At 35.3% G+C, this 13,935-nt stretch overlaps 1 pseudogene; it reads left to right on the top strand.

Annotated features, from left to right (window-relative positions):
• The first annotated feature begins 3,193 nt into the window (after window positions 1–3,193).
• On the top strand, window positions 3,194–9,060 carry LOC109675268 (olfactory receptor 1J21-like; annotated as a pseudogene).
• Window positions 9,061–13,935: the final 4,875 nt, after the last annotated feature.

Here is a 13,935-nt window from a genome sequence, read left to right as displayed (position 1 = left end):
ATAAAGAAAATGCGAATTGATATTTGGACAGAATGGGAAAGGGTGAGGGAGGGTGAATGTGGTGCAAATACTCTGTACACCTGTATGTAAATGGAGAAATGAGAGCTGCTGAAACTATTCCAGGAATGGAGGGGGGAGGATAAAGGAGAATAGTGGAGGTGGTGAATTCAAGCATGATATATTTGATATATTGTAAGAGCTTTTGTAAATGTCACAATGTACCCCTACCCAGCACAACAATAAAAAATAAATAAAAAAGAAAATTCAAATCAAAACTTCATTTAGATTCCATCTTACCCAAATCAGAATAGCTATTATCAATGAAACAATATCAAATGCTGGTGATAATTATGGGAAAAAGGAACCTCATACACTGTTGGTGGGAATGCAAATTAGTACAACCATTATGAAAATAAGTATGGAGCTTCCTCAATACACTAAAAATAGAACTGCCATATGAGCCTATGATAACACTCTTGAACATATAGTTGAAGAAATGTAAGTCAATATTCAATCAATACCTACACACCCATGTTTATAGTGGCAACTATTCACAATAGCCAAGTTATGGATTTAGCTTAGGTGCCAATGTACCAATGAATGGATAGAGAAATTGCAGTATATATAGAACTATTCTTCAGCCATAAAGAAAAATGCCCTGTATAGCTATCCTTATCTCAACCAGCAAAAACCCTTGTTCCTTCCTATTATTGCTTATACTCTCTCTACAACAAAATTAGAAATAAGGGCAAAATAGTTTCTGCTGGGTATTTGGGGGGGGAGAGGGAGGGGGCGGACTGGGTGGTAAGGGAGGGGGTGGGGGCAGAGGGGAGAAATGAACCAAGCCTTGTATGCACATATGAATAATAAAAGAAAAAGGAAAAAAAATGAAAAATGAAATTGCATTATTTTCAGGACAATGGATGAAACTGGTGATTGTCATGTTGAACTAGATAAGCCAAGCTCAGAAAGACAAATATCACATATTTTCATTAGAAAATATGTAAATCTGGACCTATAAAAGTAATAATGACATGATTGTAAAAAGAGCACTGTTTGGGGGATGAACCACTCAGAGGGTAGGGGGAAAGGAAAGGGTGATGGGGGATGAATATTATATATGTCTGAACATGCTACAATGAAACACACTAAAACTGTTTTTTAAAAAAAGAGAGGGAAGACAAAAGACAGAGTATAAGACAGAAATATAGAGTAATATAGAATTTGATCAAAGTACATTATATGTATGTAAATATCACAATGAAACCCCTTTGTACACTTAATGTATGCTAATAAATTCTTTTTAACTTTTGTATAACTTTATTTTTTAGTAGCATATTGTGGTATTTACATATGTATAATATATATTATAAGTCAGATTTACTCCCTCCTTCCTCATCCCTCTCCTCCTCCCCCTTTTTTAGAACAATTTCAACAGGTTTCATTGTTCTACTGTCATATATGAATACAAAATACATAAACCATATTCACCTTCATTCACCCTTTCCTTACACTCACCCCTAGAAAAGACTTGTTTTATCCCTCTGTCCATCTTTTTAAAAATGTATATTGATAGTCCAAGGGGGTTTTGCCTTGGCTCTTCAGGCCTAGATATATTATGTCTTAATCAAATTAACCCCTCCTCCATTACCTATTCTTTCCCCATCATCATACTCCCCTAATATTCAACAGCTTACTGTGAACTATGTTATATTATATTGATATATAAATGGGTTGTTTCAATATTTTTCATTCTCCAACATTTTCTTTCCCTTTCCCATCTCCTGTAGTCCCCTCAGACAGACCCACTAATACAATCTTGTTATCTCAAACAAACAACTTAATGATGCACCTCAAGGTCTTCGAAAAGCGAGAACAAATCAACCCCAAAATTAGTAGGTGGAAAAATAATAAAAATTCAGGCAGAGATTAATGAAATGGTGACTAAAAGAACAATACAATGAATCAAAGAAAGAAAAAGTTGATTCCTTGAAATGCTGAACAAGATAGACAAACCTTCAGTTAAACTAACCAAAAGAATAAGGGAGAAGACTAAAATTAATAAAATTAGAGATGTAAAAGGGAATATTACAACTGATACTAAAAAATTCAGAGGATAATTAGGGACTATTTTGAAACCCTATATTATAATTAAATTGAAATATCTAGAAATGGGTATATTTCTAGATGTATATGACCTACCAAAATTGAACCAGGAGGATATCAACAAACTAAACAGATATGCAACAAGCAAAGAAAATGAAGTCATAATAAAGTCTCCCAAAAAAGAAACTTCCAGGACAAGATGGATTCAACGCTAAATTCTACCAGAGCTTTAAAGAACTAACACCAATGCTCTTCAAATTATTAGAAAAAATACAAAGGGAAGAAATGATACCAAACTCATTCTACAAAGCTAGTACTTCCCAAACCTAACACCAAAAACAATGTAAGGACACACAAGAAAAGAAAGATACAGATCAATGTCCTCAATGAACAAAAATTCTCAATAGAATACTTGTAAACCAAATCCAACAACACGTAAAAAATATCATACATCATAATCATGTTGATTTCATTCCAGGGATGCAAGGATGGTTCAACATATGAAAATCTATAGACATAATAGAACACAATCCTTGCATTCAAAACATAGTACAAAGCTACAGTAAACAAAACAATGTTAGTGGCACAAAACATACACATTGTCCAATGGTCCAGAATACAGCACCCAGAAATCAATCCAAGGAAAGAAATTCTCCTAAAGCCTGTATCTGGTTGACTCTAGTGGTGTGGTATTGTACTGCACTCAGATCCCAGCATATTTGTGGGTATCTTGCTCTAGAATCAGTCTGGGACAACAGTCCTGCATGCCCAGCTTCATGTATGCTGGAGCATGTCTTTCCCCAGTCCTTTGGTAGAATAGTCTCAATGGGAAAGCAAGATCCACTCCTTGAACCCAGAGAAGGTACTATGTAGTCCCACATTTATAGGTTGAGGTACTAATCAGGCCTTGTGAAGAATAAGAAGAACAGACTCCATTTGTTGCTTAATCCCTCCAATATTAATGGAATGCTCTACTGGGTAGCAGGTGTATCTTATGAACAGGGCATACAAAATCCTCCATATCCTTTTTTAAAGAAGAGAGAACAACAAGAGACAGAATTATGCCAGTGTTACCAAAGTAGAGACAATGGAGACACAGCCCAAGCACTCAGTGACCAGGCCAACCAGTGTCAGAGCAATCATTGTGGGTGTGGTGGAACAGAGAAGCAAGCCTCTGGATAGACAGGGGTATGTACATGACCCCAGAACTCAGCAGAGGAGTTGTAAGAGAACTGTGAAGAAGGATGTAACTTATCTCTAAATGTGCTTCTCTCTGTACTTTCCTGGTGTTGTCTCCTCCGTCCTGGGCACCTGTCTGGAAACCAGAGGATTTCTCAGTTTTTGCATCTTAGTGGCCTAAACCAGCTGGTGGTTGATACATAGCTCAACTTGTGTAAGTCAGACATGGTGTACCATGACCTGGTTGACATGCTTGACCTCTCTTGGTCAACCGGAGCACAGAGTAAGAGGAGAATGAGGGGTGGATGAATATGCATATGTAAAGAGAGGACACACTAGATCACACTAGAGGAAATAGCCGTGAATTTGGATTCATTATTTAGGTTTATTTCTTTGATGGATATTTACACAGATGTGTTTCTTCTGTGATAATTCATCACACTGTACACTTATTTATGTCTCTGTATACTTTTTTACATTGAAAATTAATTTTTTACTTTTTACTTTAATTTTATTATTTTTACATTTACTTACATATGTGTACATTATTTGGGTCCTCTCCCCCCCCACCTCTGGGCAGAATCTGTTCCACCTGGCTTACTCTGCTTAACATGATGATCTCCAGTTCCATCCATTTACATGCAAACAACGTAATTTCACTCTTTATCGTTGAACAATACTACATTGTGCATATACAGCACATTTTTGTTTCTTTTTTCTTACTTTTTCTTGTGACAAGTTCTCTCTCTGTAGTCTAGGATGGCCTCAAACTTGAGATCCTCCTTTCTCAGCCTCCTGAGTGCTAGGATTACAAGCACCAACTACTACACCCAGTTTTATACCACATTTTCTTAATGCATTCATCACTTGTAGGTCATCTGGACTTTTCCCATACTTAGTTATTATAAAGAGTGCTGCAATAAATATGGATGTGCAGGTGTCTTTATTGTATCTATTTTATTCCTTTGGATATATGCCTAGAAGTATAGTTCTATTTTTAATTTTTTTGGTGGTACTGGAGTTTGAACTCAGGGCCTTGTGCTTGCTAGGCTGGTGCTCTACCACTTGAGCCACTCTGCCAACCTCTATTTTTAATTTTTTGAGAAATCTCCATACTGCTTTCCGTAATGGTTGCACTAATTTACATTTCCACCAACAGTGTGCAAGGTTTCCTTTCCCCCCACATCCTCCCGGAATTCATTGCTGTTTGGGTTGTGATGATAGTCATTCTGACCGGAGTGAAGTGAAATCTAAATATATATATATATATATATATATATATATATATATATATATCTCATGTTTTTAATATCATAATGGGACTGTTTGAGGCTGGAGAGAAAAAGAGAATGATAGTCAATAATATTAAAATACATTGCAAAGGTGTAGAAGATGGAATAAGGAAATGCACAGAAAAAGCTATTGAATAATAGGGAATCAGGGGATAGAGAAAGAGATTAATAGAGAGGTTAATCTGATTAAAGTACATTGTGTGTATCTGTGAAATTCTATGGTGAAACCCCTTTGAACAATTAATGTACATTTAAATAATGAAGGACAAGAATGTAATAAGTCCTATTTAAGTAGGAGGTAGCAGGGTGAACTGAGAAGGTGAAGGATGGTGAATACAGTTGATGCACTTTGTATACTCATATGAAAATAGAACAATGAAACTCAATGAAATTGTCCTAAGGAAGGGTCAGAGTGGGATGAAGGAGAATGATGGAGGAGGTGAATCTAATCAAGAAACATTGTAAGCACATATGGAAATGTCAAAATGAGCCACTCCTTGTACAACTAATATACACTAATAAAATGTCAAGAAAAAGAAAAAGTAATTTCCAGTTTCTTTTTTGCAGTGGAACCCTACTTATATTTCAATATGTTTTTCTGTGATTATTATTGAAGTTGTCCATCTTGGCTGTGGCTATTAGCCCATTTGGAGCTATTATCTCTCAAATCCCTGTTAATCTTACTTATCTGCTATTAAACTTTGTGTGCCTGTGTATAAGAGTGTATTTCATTATTAAATTATGTGCAGTACCAGGGGATACATTTTGAATATGACTCAGAAAGACTGGAGAATCTTGGTGTGATAGAGGATATAGATGAGGTCCTCTAGGAAGTGGGTTGACACTTGGGTAGGCAGTAACATCAATTGTTAATACAAAGAGATACTTTTTATCATACTAGCTAATCAAATAAGAAATCATGCAGAGTCATTGACATTTTACAATCTCTTTGCATGTTCAGAAAGAGGGAGGTGTGTCCTTCTCTGGGTTTAGAAGGAGGGAAGTTTTGTGCCCCCTTGACTTCAGGGAAAACAGGTCAATTGTAGCATTATCTGAGGGAATCAGATAATCAACCATGATCTATAGGACACATCAACCATTCATGAAATCTAAACATTTTGCAGGATTACTTCATTCTCATACCAGTTATAAGTTCAGGTTGAATTTGACATAAATGGAACAAATTAACATTTATAAATATTCAAATGTCTTCACCAGGAATTAATTTTCTACAAGACCCTGAATAATTGGAGATGGTGATGTATGAAATGGATTTGGGATTAGTTTTGTCAGGCACTGAGGGGAAACCATGCATTAAAGATTATTTTATAAAATTATGAGAATTGTATGCTAATGGGGTACTGACAATATAGCTTTGGGCACGGATTGAGTTTTTTGAGGGGAACAGTGATGATGATGATGAGAGATAAGTTTTCTCATTCTTTTATGCAGACAGTGAAGGTTTTAAAGTGTTTCTGGTGTTCTTGAAAAAGCATGAGGTTCAGAATCAAGAGATTTTGGTTATAAGAGTCAGCCTCCAGATTGGTGTATTATAGACTCCTAATAACATTTTCCCCAAAGAAAATTGAGAAGGCAAGAAGGTTGGAGTGCCACGAAGTTCCTAATGGCAGCCTTGTGGTTTTCATCATTATTCCTTCAAAGGTGAACTCTCTTATGCCTTCTTCAACAAATAGTTCATGCCCCAAGGGAGACAAAGGTAGTGAAACAATTATATCCTGTTTGTCTCTAATATGGAGATGGGAGTATTGTCTCTCAGGACTTCTCTATGGTTTGTAAAACTAGACCTCACATGAATTTCTCAGGAGCAACTGTGGATGTAGATATCTTTCTTGTGTGGATATGAACTTATGCCTGTCACAATGGGAATTTGAGTCCCTTATGATTTCATCTGTTTCACTGTGTTTCATGAATTCTAGAGAGAAATGGACAGACCTTTCCATTCCTTGTAGTTGAAGATATCTGTGCTCATCATTTAGCAGTCCATGTCTGAGCAGGCATAGAATTTACATTAAGTAGCACAAGTGCATGTGATCATTTGCTAGTATATGTGCGAACATTGTAAGTGTTCCTGAACCCTAGATTCTACCCTTCCTTATACCAGAGCATGTAACTTATCTTGAATTGAGAATCTATACATATTTTGAAATAAGAAGGCAAAAATTCTCTATGTACAACAATTTATCTCAAACTAATTTTACATCTAATTTTTGAGAGGAAGGTGTAAAACCATAGCCCTTTTTGCTTACCTTTAATTCCCATTAAGTCTTGTTGGATTCTCTTCTGAATTTTTTCCAAATATCTATAATTTTATTCATCTCCACTGCCACAACCTAGGTACACAGGTATAATTTTGTAGTAATCTATCACAATGATCTGCTCAGGTTCCTGATAATATTACTTTCTGTAATACTATCTATCTGTCTATCTATCGAAAGATATTCAAAACTGTTATTACTTCTTTACTTAAATCTTTTCTTGGGTATACTTTTGCTTTGAGAATATAATTGAAACATTCTATGAAATGCCTTATCTACTGAGGCTCCTGGCTAGTTCTCTAACTCCATGTTTTCCCAGACTGACTATGGTCTTGAATATGTATTTTCTGTTCTGCAAATACCCTAACATTGTTCTCTCCAATACTTAACTTGTGTGCACATTTGTACAATCTTTTGGGGTTTCTTGGCAGAACTGGAGTTTGAATTCAAAGTCTTGTGTTTGCTAAGCAAGTACTCCATCACTTGAACCACACTCCTAGTCCCTTTTCTTTCAGTTATTTTCATATAGGATCCTGTACTTTTTACTTGGGTCAGCCTTGGACCAAAACCCTACTACTTACAACTCCCACATACTTGGAACTTCAAGCACATGCTAACACACCAGATTGTTTGTTAAGATGAAGCCTCATTAGTTTTTTTTTCTTGCTGGGGCAGACTATGAATAGCAATCCTTCTGATTTCTACCTCCTGGTTAGCTGGGTATGCCACTGGGTCAGCTCCCATTTTTGTTATCTTAATATGACAGGCTTCTATATTCAGTTCTCCTTTCGAAGACCACTTAAGGACTGTTTCCTCATCACTCTAGACTCTTGTAAAATAATAGTCTGTTAAGACCATGAACATACATTCCCTAACTCCCTAATGTCAGATATGCATCATGTGCTTCAGTACTCAAGTTTGATCCTGGTCTGACTTGATCATTCTGATGGTCAATAGTTCTTCAAAAGATGTTGTGTTGGGGTCTTGGAGTGTGGTGCAAGTGGTAGAGCAGTTGCCTAGTACGTATGGCCCTGATTTCAAACTCTACTATCCACCAAACTCCCCAAATAGATGTTTGGACAAATATGATTCTTTGTTGAGATCATTACTAGGTTGTTAGTGCTAGGCCATACTGTGTCAAAAGCTTAAGATATTCACATACTGACTAGTTCAAAAACATGTTTTTACAATGTAATAGTCACAATGACAGCTCAGTCTTTTACATTTCCTTCTCTTTTCTCATCTCCAGTAAAAGAAAAAAGAGTGTGAGAAGAGATAATCAGAGCAGGGTGACAGAATTCATCCTTCTGGGGTTCCCCATCAGGCCAGAGGAGGAAGGCATGTTCTATGCCCTTTTCCTAGTCATGAACCTGACCACAGTGCTGGGGAACCTGCTTATCAACCTGCTCATGAGGCTGGACTCTCACCTCCACACCCCCATGTACTTCTTCCTCAGCCACTTGGCCTTCACTGACATCTCTTTCTCATCAGTCACAGCTCCAAAGATGCTCATGAATGTGCTGACAGAGTCAACCCATCTCCTATGCAGGGTGTGTTCCCCAAGTATATTTTGTCTTACTATTCCAGAGTCTTGACAGCTTTCTTCTAAACTCAGTGCCTATGACAGATATGTGGCCATGTATCACCCTCTCTGCTTTTCCACCATCATGAGCCAGAGTCTCTGTTTTCTACTAGTAATTGTGTCCTGGGTCTTAACCTCTATAATTGCCCTTGTGGATACCCTCCTCCTACTCCATCTCTCCTTCTGTGACCCACTCTGTCTCTCCTTCTGCCCCACTTCTTTTGTGACCTCTCTGCTTTACTTAAGCTGTCCAGCTCAGACAGTACTGTCAATGAGCTGGCTATCCTCACTATAGGAACAGTGGCTGTTACCCTGCCTTTTGTATGCATTCTGGTTTCTTATGGCCGCACTGGGCCACCATCCTGAGAACCCCCTCCATCAAGGCAATCTGCAAAGCCTTGTCCACATGTGGCTCTCATCTCTGTGCTGTTTCTCTGTGCTATGGAGCAATTATTGCACTCTACTTTTTCCCCTCACTCAATAACACTAATGAGAAGGATGTCATTGTGGCTATGTTGTACAGTCTGGTCACACCCCTGCCGAATCCCTTTATCTACAGTTCAGGAATCGGGATCTGAAAGGAGCTCTGGGAAATATCCGTAGTAAAAGAGTCTTTTTAGGATGATGGTAATTTTCTTTCCTGTGAACTGAATGTAAGATCTTCTCAATTCCCACATGCATCCTTTCCTCCCTGAACTGCTGTTTTGGAGTGAATCTCTATGTGACACTCCTCTTTCACCCAATTGTCATCTTTGAAGTAGATCTTCTGTCTGTTTAATGGTCTTGTTGATCTTGAGAGTCATGGAAAAGGTTTCTACAAAACATACACGAGCAACTGTCTTTTCCTATATTTTTTCTTTTCTATTTGGTGGCCTGTCTTTTATTTCCTGCATTATGGACATGCTTCATATAATCTGGAAATGAATCTTAGGTTCATTGTTTATATTGAAAATCTCTTCCATAATTTAAATACTGCTACTCTTTTAAACCACCTACCAATGTCTTGACTTATTTTTTGTGTCTATGAAAGTTACACAATTGCATTATGATGTTTCAATACATGCATGTAACATACTTTGATCATATTCATTCCCTCTATTCCCTTCTCTCATTTCCCTTTTTCCCTTCTTTTTTCTACCTCCTTAGTAGTTCATCTTTTATATTCATGACTTCCATAGCTTTCACTAATGATAGAAAACACATATTACTTGCTTTTGTGGGATTTGCTTATTTCACTTAACATTATGGTCTCTAGTTCCATCTATTTTTTTTCTGAAAAACTGGCACAATTTCATTCTTTTTAATGGCTGAATAAACCCTTATATGTATATATATTTATATGATATATATAAGATATATATCATATACATCTATCACATTTTCTTCATCCATTCATCTCTTAATAGGTACCAAGGCTGATTTCATAATTTAGCTATTATGAATAGCTAAATTCATAAGTGGTATGGTTGGCTAGTATGGAAGTTGATTTTTAAATTTTTGAGGAGCCTCAATACTGATTTTCATAATGGCTGGAGTATATACATTCTTACCTACTATGAATAAGAGTTCCTTTTCTCCTGCATACTCTCCAGCATTTGTTGTTATTTGTTTTCTTGATAATAGTCATTCTGACTCACCTGAGGTAGAATCTAAATGTAGGTTTCACTTGCATTTCCCTGATGGCTAAAGATGTTGAACATTCTTCATAAATTTATTAACCATTTGTACTTCTTCCTTTTTAAAGTGTTCAAGTCTATTGCCCATTTGATTGATTGATTGGAATATTTGCCTTGTTGCTTATTTTTTGGGCTTTTTATATATTCTAAATATTAATCTCTTGTCAGATAAATATTTAGCAAAGATTTTTCTTCCATTCTGTAGACTGTCTTGTCACTCTGTTGATTTTTTTATTTTGCTGTACAGAAGCTTTGTATTTGGATGTGGCCCCATTTGTCAGTTCTTGCTTTTATTTCCTGAGCTTTTGGAGTTATATTCCGAAAGTCATTACCAATACCTACATATTGAAGTACTTCCCTTATGTTTTCCTCCTGTTGCTTCATGTTTTATATTAAGGTCTCTGATACGTGTTGCATTAAGTTGTACAGTGTGAGATAGGGATCTAATTTCAGTCTTCTACATATGGATATCCAGTTCTCCCAGCACCGCTAGTTAAAGGTCTTTTTTCCAGTGTACATTTTTGGCACCTTTGTAAAGAATCAGATATCAGTGCCTCCTTGGGCTTATTTCTTAATTTTAATGTAGCTTGAGTTATTAGTGCTCATTTTATTGGTGATACTGTTTTAAAGTTATGTTGGAGGAAGCCACCTTGAAAGTGACAACCATTTTGCTTTCTAGACAATAAGAAAGGGTGTAGCATCAGGAAAATCACAGAGGCAGAGAAAGTGTTGTCTTGTATTTTTTATTAGGGGAGCATTGTGCAAGTGGAAAAAATAAGAAGGAATACCCTGGTGGAATCCCCTCTAACAAACTTTGAGTGTAATACCAATTGAACACACACACACACAAACATACACACACACCTTAGGACTAACAGTTTATATACACAAGATATTGTCCAGAATCAGAGAGAAGTTGTGACTATGGAAAATAGAAGTGAAGTGAGTTCCTAGAATTAAACTCATTCCTTTGACTTAATTAATACTGTAGGATGTGAAACCTAGTCAAACATTATCAGGATTTAGAATAATAGAATATCAACTGAATATGTTTTTAATCACAATTCAACAGGCTGCAGTCATTTTATTGCTTGGAGAATTCCATGCCCTGATAGAATTTTGTACTGACATTGGGAAGTCAATCATATACTTTGCACTTTGGTTTAGACAAATATATCTGAATTTCTTTTTAAAAGGTCTGTTTTGTCTTACATAACTAAGGATAGTATAGCATAATTTTATGTAAAGTTTAAAAATTTGCCTTCAGTTATTGAAATGCTTGAAATAAATGGAGTTGGTTATTTTTAATGTGGTGTGAGATAGAAATTGATTTTAATCTCTTCTCATACCAATCATGAAGTAATTTTTATAATTCATCCTTTCTCCAAGTCTCTGAAATGGCAATTGCAACATGTATTTGATTTTTGTACATGTATAGTTTCTTACATAGATATTACATCTATCACTTCCATTTAAAATAGGTATCATTATATGATTTGTTTGAAAAGTGTGGATTTACATGAAGTCTTAATGTATGTGAAGGTGGCTAGAGCTAAATGATTTGTACCCTATGATCCAGCATTTCCACTCCTGGGTTTAAAAACCATTAAAATTGAGGTTGTATGCTCAATGAATATCATGTATGAGAATGTTCTGAGAAATTTTGTTATAGATAAATATAATTTCACAAATATTTTTATGTAAAAATATTTGTAATAAATGTTTTATTAGTCTGAGCAACTGATAATTGGGTTTGTTCATTATCATGCCATTACCCTGTCTATTATTTTTGTTTTTATAGCAACATTTTCTCAAGTATGGGATAAAATACAGTTGATGAGGTTTATTTATTTTCTGTGGTATTGGGGATTGAACCAAGGCTTCATGTGTGCTAGCCAGCAGTCTATCACTTGAGTCACACCTCCACCCCTAGAACCTTATTCTTGATAGAAAAAGTCCGCAATGATCAGATTAACTTTTAGCTGGGGAATGAGAACTAGATGGTCATCTGCTCATATTGTGGAATAACATTTAATAATACAGAAAATAATGAAATATATAAAAAATAAGATAAATTAATTTTGTTGAGCAAAAACTGTTATATATAAAATTATATACTATATGGTTCTATTAGATGAAGCTGAAAATCATGCAAAATGAATCAGCTATAGTCAAGACTTGGGAGTATCCTGACTGTGAAAGGAAAAGGAAGATTTTTGTGGTGCTAAAAGTGGTCTATCTCTTGACTGAAGTCAACATTTCATTTGTGTATATCCATGTAGAACAACAAAATGATGAATTTAAATTTATATGCTAAAATATTCGTAAGTTTTACCTCAATAAAGATAATTAAGAAATCTGCAATTAAGTAATAAACCTCCATATAATAGATTCTCCAGACAGGATGCAGAACACATGTTAGACCTATTTTGAAAATAAATGATATCATATTGTAGAAGAGATAAAATTTGACTCCATCTTGTTAGAGATTTTTGGCTTGTTTGAGAATCAATTTGACACAAGACAGACTTAGCAGTGCTATAGACCAAGTGGACTCAAAAACACCAACAGAACATTCCATCTCAAATGGCAGAACACATGTTCTTTCATCAGTACATGTAATATACTCCAGGTTGGACCATATGTTAGCATGCAAAACAAACCTCAAGAAATTCAAAGAAACTAATATAATAACATGCATATTAGGTGACCAACAAGAAAAACTGAAGAAATTATGCACATACATAGATATTTAACAATATTCTATTGCATAACCAGTGGGTTAAAGTTGAAATCAAAAGAGAAAGTAAAATTTTTCTTGAAACAAATGAAAACAGAGCATACCAAAATCTGTGAGTTTTAGTAAAACCAGTACTAACTAGAAAGTTTGTAGAAATAAATGTCAACATAAAAAAAAAATAGAAAGGCATCAAATAAGAAACCTAGTGATGCAACTCAAGGAAATAGAAGAGCTAGAATAAATCAAGCCCCAAATTAGTAGAAGGAAAAAAAAACACTAGAAAGGAGATAAATGAAATAGATACTAAAAAGAAAATCAAAAGATTAAAAAAACTTGTTTTAAAGAAATTAAATAAAACTGACAAAACTTCAGTTTTTCCCTCCCCAAAAGACAGAAAACACAAATAAATAAAATCAGAGATGAGAAAGGAGGCACTAAAAATGATACAATGGAACATAATGGACCATTAGGCAATACTATGAATGAGTGCATGTCAACAATTAGAAAACCTTAAAGGAACAGAAAAAATCATGGATGCACATCACCTGCACAAATTTAACCATTGAAACATAGACAATATGAATAAACTGATAAAAAGTAGTGAGACTGCTTCAGTAATAAAGTTTACCCACAAAGAAAAATGCAAGACAGGATGGTTTTGCTGATGAAGTTTATCAAACATTAAAAGAAGAGCTAACATCAACTTTCAAAATCTCCCAACACATCAATGACAAGAACCTTTGCAAACTCATTTTATGAGGCCAGTCGTATACTGATATCAAAATCAGACAAAGAAATAATAAACAGTATAAACCAAAATATGTGCTGACTGTAGATGTGAAAACTCTCAACAGAATGCCAGCAAATTGAATCCAAGAACACACAGAAAATATTATATACCATAGTTAAGTGGAAATGCAAGAGAGACCAACATACACAATCAATAAGCATACTGCATCATTTTAGCAAAGGTAAGATGAAAACTACTGCTATCCAGTAGATGTAGGAAAATTATTCAATGAAATTCAGCATCCCTTCATAAAAAAAAAAACCCACAAAAATGAGATATAAGAATAATGTGCCC

This window comes from Castor canadensis, chromosome 13, assembly GCF_047511655.1.
Source record: "Castor canadensis chromosome 13, mCasCan1.hap1v2, whole genome shotgun sequence".
Classification (NCBI taxonomy): domain Eukaryota; kingdom Metazoa; phylum Chordata; class Mammalia; order Rodentia; family Castoridae; genus Castor; species Castor canadensis.
The sequence above is the reverse complement of the archived record's forward strand: the minus strand, read 5'-3'. Positions and strand labels throughout refer to the sequence as shown.